This window comes from Triturus cristatus, chromosome 7 (assembly GCF_964204655.1).
Source record: "Triturus cristatus chromosome 7, aTriCri1.1, whole genome shotgun sequence".
In the NCBI taxonomy this organism is placed as follows: Eukaryota; Metazoa; Chordata; class Amphibia; order Caudata; family Salamandridae; genus Triturus; species Triturus cristatus.
The window spans coordinates 1,852,682,479-1,852,694,718 of NC_140590.1; the positions used below are offsets into that span (position 1 = coordinate 1,852,682,479).

The 12,240-nt window shown below is 41.3% G+C and overlaps 1 protein-coding gene across 1 annotated transcript in view; it reads right to left on the reverse strand.

Annotated features, from left to right (window-relative positions):
- The window catches only part of LOC146813449 (protein FAM118A-like), a 374,336-nt gene that overhangs the window by 236,789 nt on the left and 125,307 nt on the right, over window positions 1–12,240 (reverse strand). The gene's annotated exons all lie outside the window — the stretch shown is intronic.

Consider the following 12,240-nt stretch of genomic DNA (forward strand, 5'->3'; position numbering starts at 1 on the left):
CAAACTCAGTGCTGAACTATACCGTCATATCTGATACTTTCACCCTACTTAAAACAAGCTAGTGGAAGCCAAACCCGTAATCACCCTGATACCCTAAGACATTGTTGACAATAAACGATCCATCACAGACAGGAAAGTAAATGGAAGAATAGCAGAACTCCAGATGACCTCTTGAGACTTAAGCCCATACCTGCAATTCACACACAGTTCACTGCAAAGGTCAAGGCGAAGTATTAAACCAAGACCATCAATGAAGCTACCAACAGAAGCAAAACAGGTTGCAGGACAATCAAGCACTGCATAAACCGCCTACCAGACCCACATACTGCTCCCTCAAATTAAAAAGTGCAATGCCACCAACCTCTTGAGTGAAAAATATACAGACGATCCAGCAGCACAATGACAATACCAAGCCTGCTTCACCTCTTACACCCACCCCCCCTGTAGAATCCCACAATGGTCATCCTTCGAAGCCCTATCTCTTGTAGATCTCACTGACATACTCAAGTAACTCAAAGCCAATTCCTGTGAAGATGTCTTACCGTTGTCCATCATTAATACTCTCTATGGACGCTCTTTCGCTCCTTCTCGCAACTGTCCATACCTCCTTCACTTAAGACATTTTCCCAGAAGTTCCCAAGACAGGCCAGATCTTCCTTACTCAAGACTCTGATGACCTTACTAACTACCGGCCCATCACTCACCTGCCATTCTTTGGAAAGGTAATTGAAAAAGCAGTCTTTGTTCAACTCCATTAATGCTAACCATCTCCTGCACAACTACAAGTCTGGCCTCAGATCACCCTGCAGCACGGTGTCCACTAGCCTATGCACCATAGATGATGCCCTCTTGACCACTGATGAAGATGAACCTGGCCTCCTGATATTGCTGGACCTCTCTGCTGCCTTTGACAGAGTCGACCATCCCACCCTCATACGCACCCTCGAGTCGCAGTCATGATTCATCAACAGTGCCCTTCACTGGATCTCCGCCTAACCTTTCAACTGACACCAGTTTGTTAACATGGCCATCTCCAGGTCCTAAAGGATCCATACCACCTATGGAGGCCCCCAGGATTCCATACTGTCCTCTTCAACCTCAACGTGGACCAGCTGGGTGCTTTACTCACAGATTACTGCATCAGGGATCACTAATATGCCAATCACGAGGGCGTGGCTGCGGCTGGCCCTGGAAGGCTCAGCTTAAAGTGAATGACCCCGTCACCGGAGCTGAGGAGCAGGAGATCGCTGGTGCAAGGGGATCAGCAGGAGTTTTGTTATGACTCTATGGCCGCCCCGCTGGTGTCGCACATCAGTGACGGAGCACAACTAGAGATCGTGGCACAGAATGACAACAAACCTCGCTGGTGATAGCAGTAGCGTAATACAAGCCCCTGCGGTGCAGAAGGGCCCTTGCAGTTTAGGAGGGTCCCAGCGGTGCAGGGGGGGCCCCAGCAGTGCAGGGGGGCCCCCAAGCTGCACAGGGCCCCCTCAGCACAGTACTCAAGCCTCAGAGCTCCAGATTAAATCCAGAGCGTGGGCTCCTCCATGTACCTTGCAGGGGGGCCCCTCAACTTTCATTATGCCACTGGGTAATAGAAGGCTGTAGCAGAACGCCGGCCGATCTGGGGACATTGAAGAGTGGTGAACCCCCCCACCGCACCGCCATCGTTGTGGGGACCCCCGCACACCGAGACCATAGAGGGCGTGAACAGAAGTTAAGTTTCAATACATTAAAGTAAGGGGCTTTGTTTTTTAAATATTTTTTATTCCAGCATGTTGCACTTTGGTTAAGGCTCGAGACTTTCCTGTCAGAGCGAGCCGACGGGCGCCAGTGCAGCAGGCAGGTAGACGCACTAGTCTTGCGATAGATACTGTAAAAGTCCCATGTTAACACGACCGCACTGATGTCATGCCCTAGGTATGCCAGAGGGAAGTCTGTCTACACCCGTCCGCGCTAAGACCGAGCTGATGGTGTGCTGGAGGAGCGCCAGAGGGAAGCCCGTCCGCGCCTGTCTGCGCTAAGCACCAGGACCCCTAACCGTTTCCCAAAAGTAGAATACTCAAGGGAAGAGTTAATGGAGCTCAGCACATGAGTTAAGGAGAATGAATGTGATAATTGTAACTTCTGTTTGTGTGAAGATGTTGAATGTAACCACTGTGATCTCAGCAGTAGGAGGGAGACGGTGCTGCCGGCAGTCAAGTTGGATAATTTACAAGTTGGTCCTGGTCAGGATGCAAAATTTTAAAACTGTTATTTGATCAATTTCCGGCCCCTTATTAAATATAAGTAGGAGTATTTAGAGTTTTTAGGGACTAATTCTCCTCAATTGGTTTTTCTAATAGAAACCTGGGTGTACGAAGCCTCCGACCCATATTTTGTCACTTGCTCTCCCAAGCGGCAACACCGCCAAAATACTTGATCGTGTAGGTAACGCGGAGGCGGTATTACCATTGTTTATCAAATATTGCTTGAAGTCAACTGTGAACCTGCTAATTTGATAGACTGTGAGGATCTTTTGTTTAAATGTAAATTGTCAGAACAGCAAATGTTCAGTGGTGTATTAATTTATAGACCTCCTGGCCCTAAATCCAGACTTATGGAAACAATAAGGAATTTTGTTGAGACCGGTGTGGTCTATTCTAATGTTACGATACTAGGAGATTTTAACTTCCATTTAGAAGACCAGGGTGATGAGGATTCATTATTGTTAAATGAAATAGTAGACTGCTCGTACTTAAATCAGGTAGTAAAGATTGCGACGCACTTAGCAGGCCACACTTTGGATGGAACTTTTTCTTATTATGATAGGCTCAAGGTGGAAGCAGTACTGCCAATTATTTGGTCAGCCAATAAAGATGTCCATTTTGCACCAGCTTTGAAAGGCTTTAAGCATATAGTGAATAAAAGAGCCAGGCATGGAACAAATTAGATAAGAAAGATTTGGAGAAAAATCTTGAAACTTCAATACCCCTATTTAGTGAAGATTCAAATAAGGCAGCAGTTCAAGTGGATATTAAATGCTGTCTCCAACTTGGTTCAGGTCAAAAATTAAAAGACTTTTAGAACCAATCTCTCAGCACCATGAATTTCCCCCAAATTAAGGGAAATGAAATAGAAGTGCGAAAGGTAGGAAAAAGTTTGGAGATCAAAGCATTGTAAAGGGAGAAAAAAGAAATTAAAAAAACCTCAATCAAAGATATAAACAAGCATTGAAAATGCAATAGGTCTCGCCCTCGTTTAAGTTAAAGCAATTCTGTTTGTAATTAGGGTGCCTTTTTAGCTTTGCTTTTATTAGTGTTTTTCAAACTTTCATGTACATAACATGCATATGTATGCATATATGTATATGTATATGTATGCATGCATTTATATATATATATATATGTATGTATGCAAAGCGACCCACTTCGGAAATCTTTGGGCGCTCTCAGGCGGTGCGTTCAGAGACGGCAGGGTCAAGCTGTAATCAAATTATCCTTCGTTTCCCGCAGGGCTGGGTTCTCGCGCACTCACGGAAGGAACAAAGCGTCACCAATTCTTATCGTCAAGTTTCTTTCTTTATTTACAGCATGCCAGTTAAAAAAGCTCTACGCGTTTCAGTCCCACCAGGGACCTTGTTCACGAGACTGGTCTTTACTAAAACTTTTTTTGTTTGTTTTAAATCCACCTCTACAATCAAAAGTGACATCACTTCCTTTTAGGGAGCAGCTAGGCATTCTGGTAAATGAAGTCCTAACAATTTTAACTTAATGGGTTATGCTATTGCAAATTAAACTAAACAAAAAGCGACTGGGAATTTCTGCCCTTTGTGAGAACGCAATGTGAGGATGGCAGTATGCACTTAATACGACATTCGATAAGCTTTCTAGACTATGCACTAATGTATCTGAATTACAATTCATTTTACATTGTGTATGGCCCTCCGGTGGGTCCTCATTTTTGAATAATTTGATACACTCATAATTAAATTAACCATATGAGTCCCAGCTTTATGTCGAATTTGCCCTCTGGTGGGCCCTCATTTATCAGGCATGTTTTGTATCTTGATTTGCTCCCAGTCTGTTTTCCGTTCCATTAAGATTATTACTGTTCAACCCAGTGCTCCTAAGTCCACCCAAACTGTGATTAAACCTAAATGAAAAAATAAAAAATAAAAAGGTACAATTCGTTGACAGTCAAAGATAATGTCACTCATAATGAAAAGTTAGTTCTGCAGTTTATAGATGGTAATGGAGTTCTTCGTCTTGATTTAGACCATCAGGGGTCAAAGTTCTGAAATTCAGAATATGCTTCGATTCTTTTTGCCTCATCACTCTTTCACGGTCTCCTCCTCTGGGATGTGTTCCCACTGCTTCAATGGCATAGAATTTGAGATCTTTCCAGTTTCCTTTGTGTGCCTTCTCCATGTGTTTGGCCACCGCATTACTCCTGTCGGTGTTGATTGTGGCCCTTACGTGTTCCAAGATGCGTTTTTTCAATTCGCATTTTGTACTCCCCACATATTTCATTGAGCAGGGACATTCAATAATGTAGATCACAAATTGGCTCTTGCAGTTGATTAGCTGTTGGATTTGCCACATACGTTTATTAGCCATAAGTACTTCCTTGGTGTTTTGGGCGATTGCACAGACTTTGCAACATGTGCATTTAAAGAACCCTTTGGGTTTAAGCCAAGTGTCTTGTTTCTTTGGATTCCTGAAGTGACTGTGAACCAATTGATCTCTTAGATTTTTTGCCCGTCTGTACGTTATGTTGGGGTGATCCCCCATTATTGCTGATGTAGTTGCATCCATATGTAGGATATGCCAGTTTTTACGAAGTATTTTCATCACTTTTGCATTTTCCGTGGAGTGAGTTGTTGTGAACCTTATTTTGTTTTCTTCGTTTGTTTCTTTTTGTTTTTCTTTCAACAGATCCAGTCTATTGATGGTCGTCGTTTTTTGCAATGAGGTTTGAATCGTCTTAGAGCTATAGTTTCTTTGTTTGAATCTTGTTATAGCTTGATTTCGATGTTTTACCCACTCCTCATCTTTTGAGCAAATTCTTTTAATCCTCAGGAATTCACCGTAAGGAATGTTGTCTATTAGACTTTTTTGGTGGAAGCTCCCAGCGTGTAGAACTGCATTTGTCGCTGTGCTTTTACGGTGTAAGGTCGTATGAACAGTATTTTCCAAGATGTAGATTTCAGTGTCTAGGAATACCACTCTCTGGCCACTGATGTTATATGTGAATTTCAAATTGAAATACGAGTTATTCAATATTTCGAAGTAATCAGCAAATTCCTGCTCGGTTCCTTCCCAGATAATCAATAAGTCGTCGATGTATCTGAACCAGGCTATGGTTTTATTGACAAAGATATCATTTTCCATGCTCCATGCCCAGGTTTTCTCCCATTGACCCATAGTTAAACAGGCGTACGATGGGCTAAAGGAAAAACCCATAGCCGTACCCTTGCGTTGGCGAAAAATTTCCTCCCCAAACATGAACGAATTCTGTTCTAAGCACATCTGGATCATTTCCAGCAACATGTTATTGTGATTGGTAAATTGGATGTTTCTCTCCGACAGGAAGTGTTTGCATGCGTTGAGACCAATGTCATTCTGGATGTTGGAGTACAATGATATAACATCCATAGTTACTAACTTGTATGTCGGGTGCCATGGGGTATCTTGTAGGTGTCTTAATAGATCTCCTGTGTCTTGTAGATATGAAGGGAGACCCTTGACAAATGGTAGAAGGAACACGTCCAAAAAATTAGCCATTGGTTCCAATAAGGCGTCCTTAGCTGAAATTATTGGCCTTCCAGGGGGATGTTTTGAGTTCTTATGTATTTTCGGCAGAAAATAAATTGTGGCCATTTTGGGATATTCCGTTTTGAGGTATTTCACTTCATCCTCATCTAGCAATTTTTGCTTGCTCCATGTGTCCAATTTGATGTCAAGTTCTTCTTTCCATTTTTTTGTGGGATTAGTTTTCAATTTTTCATAATATTCTTCATTTCTTAGTTGTAAGTATGCTTCTTTCATATATGCCTCTTTGTCTAAAACAATGACGTTTCCTCCCTTATCTGCCATTTTTATTTCGAGGGTATCATCATTTTTTAGAACGGACAACGCCTTTCGTTCTTCATGTGTTAAATTGTCTCTTTTTTTGAGTGGTTGAGTTGATAAAGATCCCGTATCACACATTCATGAAACAAATCAATTTTGTTTCCGTGTGGCAATTGCGGATAGAATTTAGATTGCGATTTCTTTTGGCTGCTTCCTGCTCCCAATTGGTCACAATAAGCTTGTAAGTCCCCTCTCTCCTCTTCCGGATTTTTGTCCAATTCCATTAGGGTAATGAAGTGTTCTGCATCTTGTGCAATTAGATCCATATTCGGTGTTGTAGTGGTTCTGCTGAATTTAGCCATTTTCGGATTTTCAGTGAACAGTTTCGCTAGTTTGATTTTTCTAACAAACTTGTATAGATCTATTCTTGTTTCCGCTAGGTCCAGGCCGCTGGTGGGACAGAAATTTAGGCCGCGTTTAAGAAGTTCCATTTCAGTTTCTGTGAGAACTTTCTTTGAAAACTTGACGATAAGAATTGGTGACGCTTTGTTCCTTCCGTGAGTGCGCGAGAACCCAGCCCTGCGGGAAACGAAGGATAATTTGATTACGGCTTGACCCTGCCGTCTCTGAACGCACCGCCTGAGAGCGCCCAAAGATTTCCGAAGTGGGTCGCTTTGCAGAATTTACGTGGAAATCGGGTGAACGCCGGCCAGGAGACAAACATTGGATTGCTGACAAAGACTTACCGGGAAAGGCTGTAACGGGAGACGCGAGTCCGGAGGGAAACGTGGAGCACGGGAAAGCTGGAATCGGTAAGCAAGCTACTTTGTATTGCTTTCCTTTATACAATGTATCCAATTGAGGAACGTAAGCTGGTTGGTCTTTGAAGTGCATACTCGCCTGTAACACACAAGAGTTAATTCTAAACTCGGAAACCAATTCCATTGAAATAGAGGAATGTTAGTATGCACCAAGGCGGAAGGAACAACCAAGTAAGATTGCTTTGATCTATAAACTCAGCGAAAACGTCGTATGAAACCAGCCAGTTAAACATGGATAAAAGAGCAGTCAACAGAAATGCACTCATCGACACGTTTTTCGACGAAGAAGTTATCGCTAATGCTGGCGAAGGAGCAACGAGCGGCTCTAACAAGCTTGACATTAAAAAGAAACTAAGAACATGGGAAAAATTGTCTAAAAAAGAAATAAACAAGTGGTGGGAGGTGGCATCTCTAAAGAAATATCTGGAAGTTAAACGAGTGCCACGTGGACTTCGTATTGGTTTGATGCCCAATCATGTTGACACAAGTAATGAATTACTAAATGAATGGGGCGAATTCATCTTAAAATCCTCGCTAGGACTTATGGAAATTTTAGTCAAACACATTGCCATTGCCTTAGAGAAAACCACCTCTCAACTAAAAGAAATCGAAAAAGAGCTTGCAACTGCGGAAATGAACTCGGATCTAATTAAATTCAAAGAGGAATTGGAACACTATATTGAAAAACACGAAGTAATTGTGCGAAGCAGAAAACAATCAAAATTTCAACGCGATAAAGAGGATTATTCGGAAGGCCGCATTTTTACTTATGCGAGGAAATACGACCGTTTCAAACAATATGAAAAATCAGACTTGGCAACCAACAGCAGCAGTCTGTCTTCCCTCACATCAACGGATTTAAGTGATCTAGAAGGGGATCCAACCGAAGCAAGAACAAAGCGTTCTTTTTTAGGGGAAATGAGGTTGGCTCTGCAACAAAAGAATTGGGAAAAGACCACGGGAGGACTACCCTCCAACAATCGAGGAAGAGGCAGGGGACGCGGCAACGCCCGCAGAAACCAACAAGAAGAGGCAAGCGACAGCACAAAACAAAGTTTCAGCGCAAACCGAGTGGGAACGATGACACGGAGCATGCGACAGAAATGGACCTAAAAAATCTGGATAACACTGTCACTAAAGACACACATGAATTACAAGTAATCAACCTTTCAAAGAAAGTTCTCACAGAAACTGAAATGGAACTTCTTAAACGCGGCCTAAATTTCTGTCCCACCAGCGGCCTGGACCTAGCGGAAACAAGAATAGATCTATACAAGTTTGTTAGAAAAATCAAACTAGCGAAACTGTTCACTGAAAATCCGAAAATGGCTAAATTCAGCAGAACCACTACAACACCGAATATGGATCTAATTGCACAAGATGCAGAACACTTCATTACCCTAATGGAATTGGACAAAAATCCGGAAGAGGAGAGAGGGGACTTACAAGCTTATTGTGACCAATTGGGAGCAGGAAGCAGCCAAAAGAAATCGCAATCTAAATTCTATCCGCAATTGCCACACGGAAACAAAATTGATTTGTTTCATGAATGTGTGATACGGGATCTTTATCAACTCAACCACTCAAAAAAACGAGACAATTTAACACATGAAGAACGTAAGGCGTTGTCCGTTCTAAAAAATGATGATACCATCGAAATAAAAATGGCAGATAAGGGAGGAAACGTCATTGTTTTAGACAAAGAGGCATATATGAAAGAAGCATACTTACAACTAAGAAATGAAGAATATTATGAAAAATTGAAAACTAATCCCACAAAAAAATGGAAAGAAGAACTTGACATCAAATTGGACACATGGAGCAAGCAAAAATTGCTAGATGAGGATGAAGTGAAATACCTCAAAACGGAATATCCCAAAATGGCCACAATTTATTTTCTGCCGAAAATACATAAGAACTCAAAACATCCCCCTGGAAGGCCAATAATTTCAGCTAAGGACGCCTTATTGGAACCAATGGCTAATTTTTTGGACGTGTTCCTTCTACCATTTGTCAAGGGTCTCCCTTCATATCTACAAGACACAGGAGATCTATTAAGACACCTACAAGATACCCCATGGCACCCGACATACAAGTTAGTAACTATGGATGTTATATCATTGTACTCCAACATCCAGAATGACATTGGTCTCAACGCATGCAAACACTTCCTGTCGGAGAGAAACATCCAATTTACCAATAACAATAACATGTTGCTGGAAATGATCCAGATGTGCTTAGAACAGAATTCGTTCATGTTTGGGGAGGAAATTTTTCGCCAACGCAAGGGTACGGCTATGGGTTTTTCCTTTAGCCCATCGTACGCCTGTTTAACTATGGGTCAATGGGAGAAAACCTGGGCATGGAGCATGGAAAATGATATCTTTGTCAATAAAACCATAGCCTGGTTCAGATACATCGACGACTTATTGATTATCTGGGAAGGAACCGAGCAGGAATTTGCTGATTACTTCGAAATATTGAATAACTCGTATTTCAATTTGAAATTCACATATAACATCAGTGGCCAGAGAGTGGTATTCCTAGACACTGAAATCTACATCTTGGAAAATACTGTTCATACGACCTTACACCGTAAAAGCACAGCGACAAATGCAGTTCTACACGCTGGGAGCTTCCACCAAAAAAGTCTAATAGACAACATTCCTTACGGTGAATTCCTGAGGATTAAAAGAATTTGCTCAAAGGATGAGGAGTGGGTAAAACATCGAAATCAAGCTATAACAAGATTCAAACAAAGAAACTATAGCTCTAAGACGATTCAAACCTCATTGCAAAAAACGACGACCATCAATAGACTGGATCTGTTGAAAGAAAAACAAAAAGAAACAAACGAAGAAAACAAAATAAGGTTCATAACAACTCACTCCACGGAAAATGCAAAAGTGATGAAAATACTTCGTAAAAACTGGCATATCCTACATATGGATGCAACTACATCAGCAATAATGGGGGATCACCCCAACATAACGTACAGACGGGCAAAAAATCTAAGAGATCAATTGGTTCACAGTCACTTCAGGAATCCAAAGAAACAAGACACTTGGCTTAAACCCAAAGGGTTCTTTAAATGCACATGTTGCAAAGTCTGTGCAATCGCCCAAAACACCAAGGAAGTACTTATGGCTAATAAACGTATGTGGCAAATCCAACAGCTAATCAACTGCAAGAGCCAATTTGTGATCTACATTATTGAATGTCCCTGCTCAATGAAATATGTGGGGAGTACAAAATGCGAATTGAAAAAACGCATCTTGGAACACGTAAGGGCCACAATCAACACCGACAGGAGTAATGCGGTGGCCAAACACATGGAGAAGGCACACAAGGGAAACTGGAAAGATCTCAAATTCTATGCCATTGAAGCAGTGGGAACACATCCCAGAGGAGGAGACCGTGAAAGAGTGATGAGGCAAAAAGAATCGAAGCATATTCTGAATTTCAGAACTTTGACCCCTGATGGTCTAAATCAAGACGAAGAACTCCATTACCATCTATAAACTGCAGAACTAACTTTTCATTATGAGTGACATTATCTTTGACTGTCAACGAATTGTACCTTTTTTTTTTTTTTTTCATTTAGGTTTAATCACAGTTTGGGTGGACTTAGGAGCACTGGGTTGAACAGTAATAATCTTAATGGAACGGAAAACGGACTGGGAGCAAATCAAGATACAAAACATGCCTGATAAATGAGGGCCCACCAGAGGGCAAATTCGACATAAAGCTGGGACTCATATGGTTAATTTAATTATGAGTGTATCAAATTATTCAAAAATGAGGACCCACCGGAGGGCCATACACAATGTAAAATGAATTGTAATTCAGATACATTAGTGCATAGTCTAGAAAGCTTATCGAATGTCGTATTAAGTGCATACTGCCATCCTCACATTGCGTTCTCACAAAGGGCAGAAATTCCCAGTCGCTTTTTGTTTAGTTTAATTTGCAATAGCATAACCCATTAAGTTAAAATTGTTAGGACTTCATTTACCAGAATGCCTAGCTGCTCCCTAAAAGGAAGTGATGTCACTTTTGATTGTAGAGGTGGATTTAAAACAAACAAAAAAAGTTTTAGTAAAGACCAGTCTCGTGAACAAGGTCCCTGGTGGGACTGAAACGCGTAGAGCTTTTTTAACTGGCATGCTGTAAATAAAGAAAGAAACTTGACGATAAGAATTGGTGACGCTTTGTTCCTTCCGTGAGTGCGCGAGAACCCAGCCCTGCGGGAAACGAAGGATAATATATGTATGTATATATATATATATACACACATACATGTATATAAATGCATATGCATATATATGCATATATATTATATGTGCATATGTGTGCGCGTAGAGAGGTAGCGAGAGAGAGAGATAAAGGTAGTGAGAGGTAGAGAGAGGTAGAGGGGTAGAGGTAGAGAGGTAGAGAGAGGTAGATAGTAGTAGAGAGGTAGAGAGGTAGAGAGTAGAGAGTGAGTAGTAGAGAGTAGAGAGTGAGTAGTAGAGTAGAGAATGAGTAGTAGAGAGTGAGTAGTAGAGAGTAGTAGAGAGTAGTAGAGAGAGAGTAGTAGAGAGTGAGTAGTAGAGAGTGAGTAGTAGAGAGTAGTAGAGCGGGAGTAGTAGAGAGTGAGTAGGAGAGAGTAGTAGAGAGTAGGAGAGAGTGAGTAGTAGAGAGTGAGTAGTAGAGAGTAGTAGAAAGAGAGTAGTAGAGTAGAGAGAGAGTAGTAGAGAGAGAGTAGTAGAGAGTGAGTAGTAGAGAGAGAGAAGTAGAGAGAAAGTAGTAGAGAGTGGTAGAGTAGTAGAGAGTGAGTAGTAGAGAGTAATACAGAGAGAGTAGTAGAGAGTGAGATCTGTAAAGTAGTGCACCATCAATAAACAAAACCAGCATTGGCTAAGCCAATATTTCTGGCCTTGACAAGACAGAATGTTTTTATTTATTTCCATTTCGAAAATATATGCAATCAACATTAAAAGTGTAAAATTAAATTTAAAAAAAGTAACAATGCCACTACCTACATTTGCCATGCACATACGTATAAAAAAAAAGTTTAAAAAAAAAAGACCTTGTTCAAGAATAAACAAAACAAAAAATGTCATAAAAGCAGAGATTGGCTAGCAGCCCTGCACTGACGTGGTCTCCTTTTTAAGTGGACGTGTACGCATGAAATGAGAAAATCCAGTCACTCAGTGTAATGAGCCACTGGATGAAGTGGCCTGACCCACTGCCACATGCTATATACTGCAGTGGTGAGAAGCAACATGTGAAAGACACTTTACTTTTACCACTAACTTTATTGCATTTTATCAGTAGCTTTACTGATAAAATACAGTATTACTTAAGAAAGCAGTCAAATACAA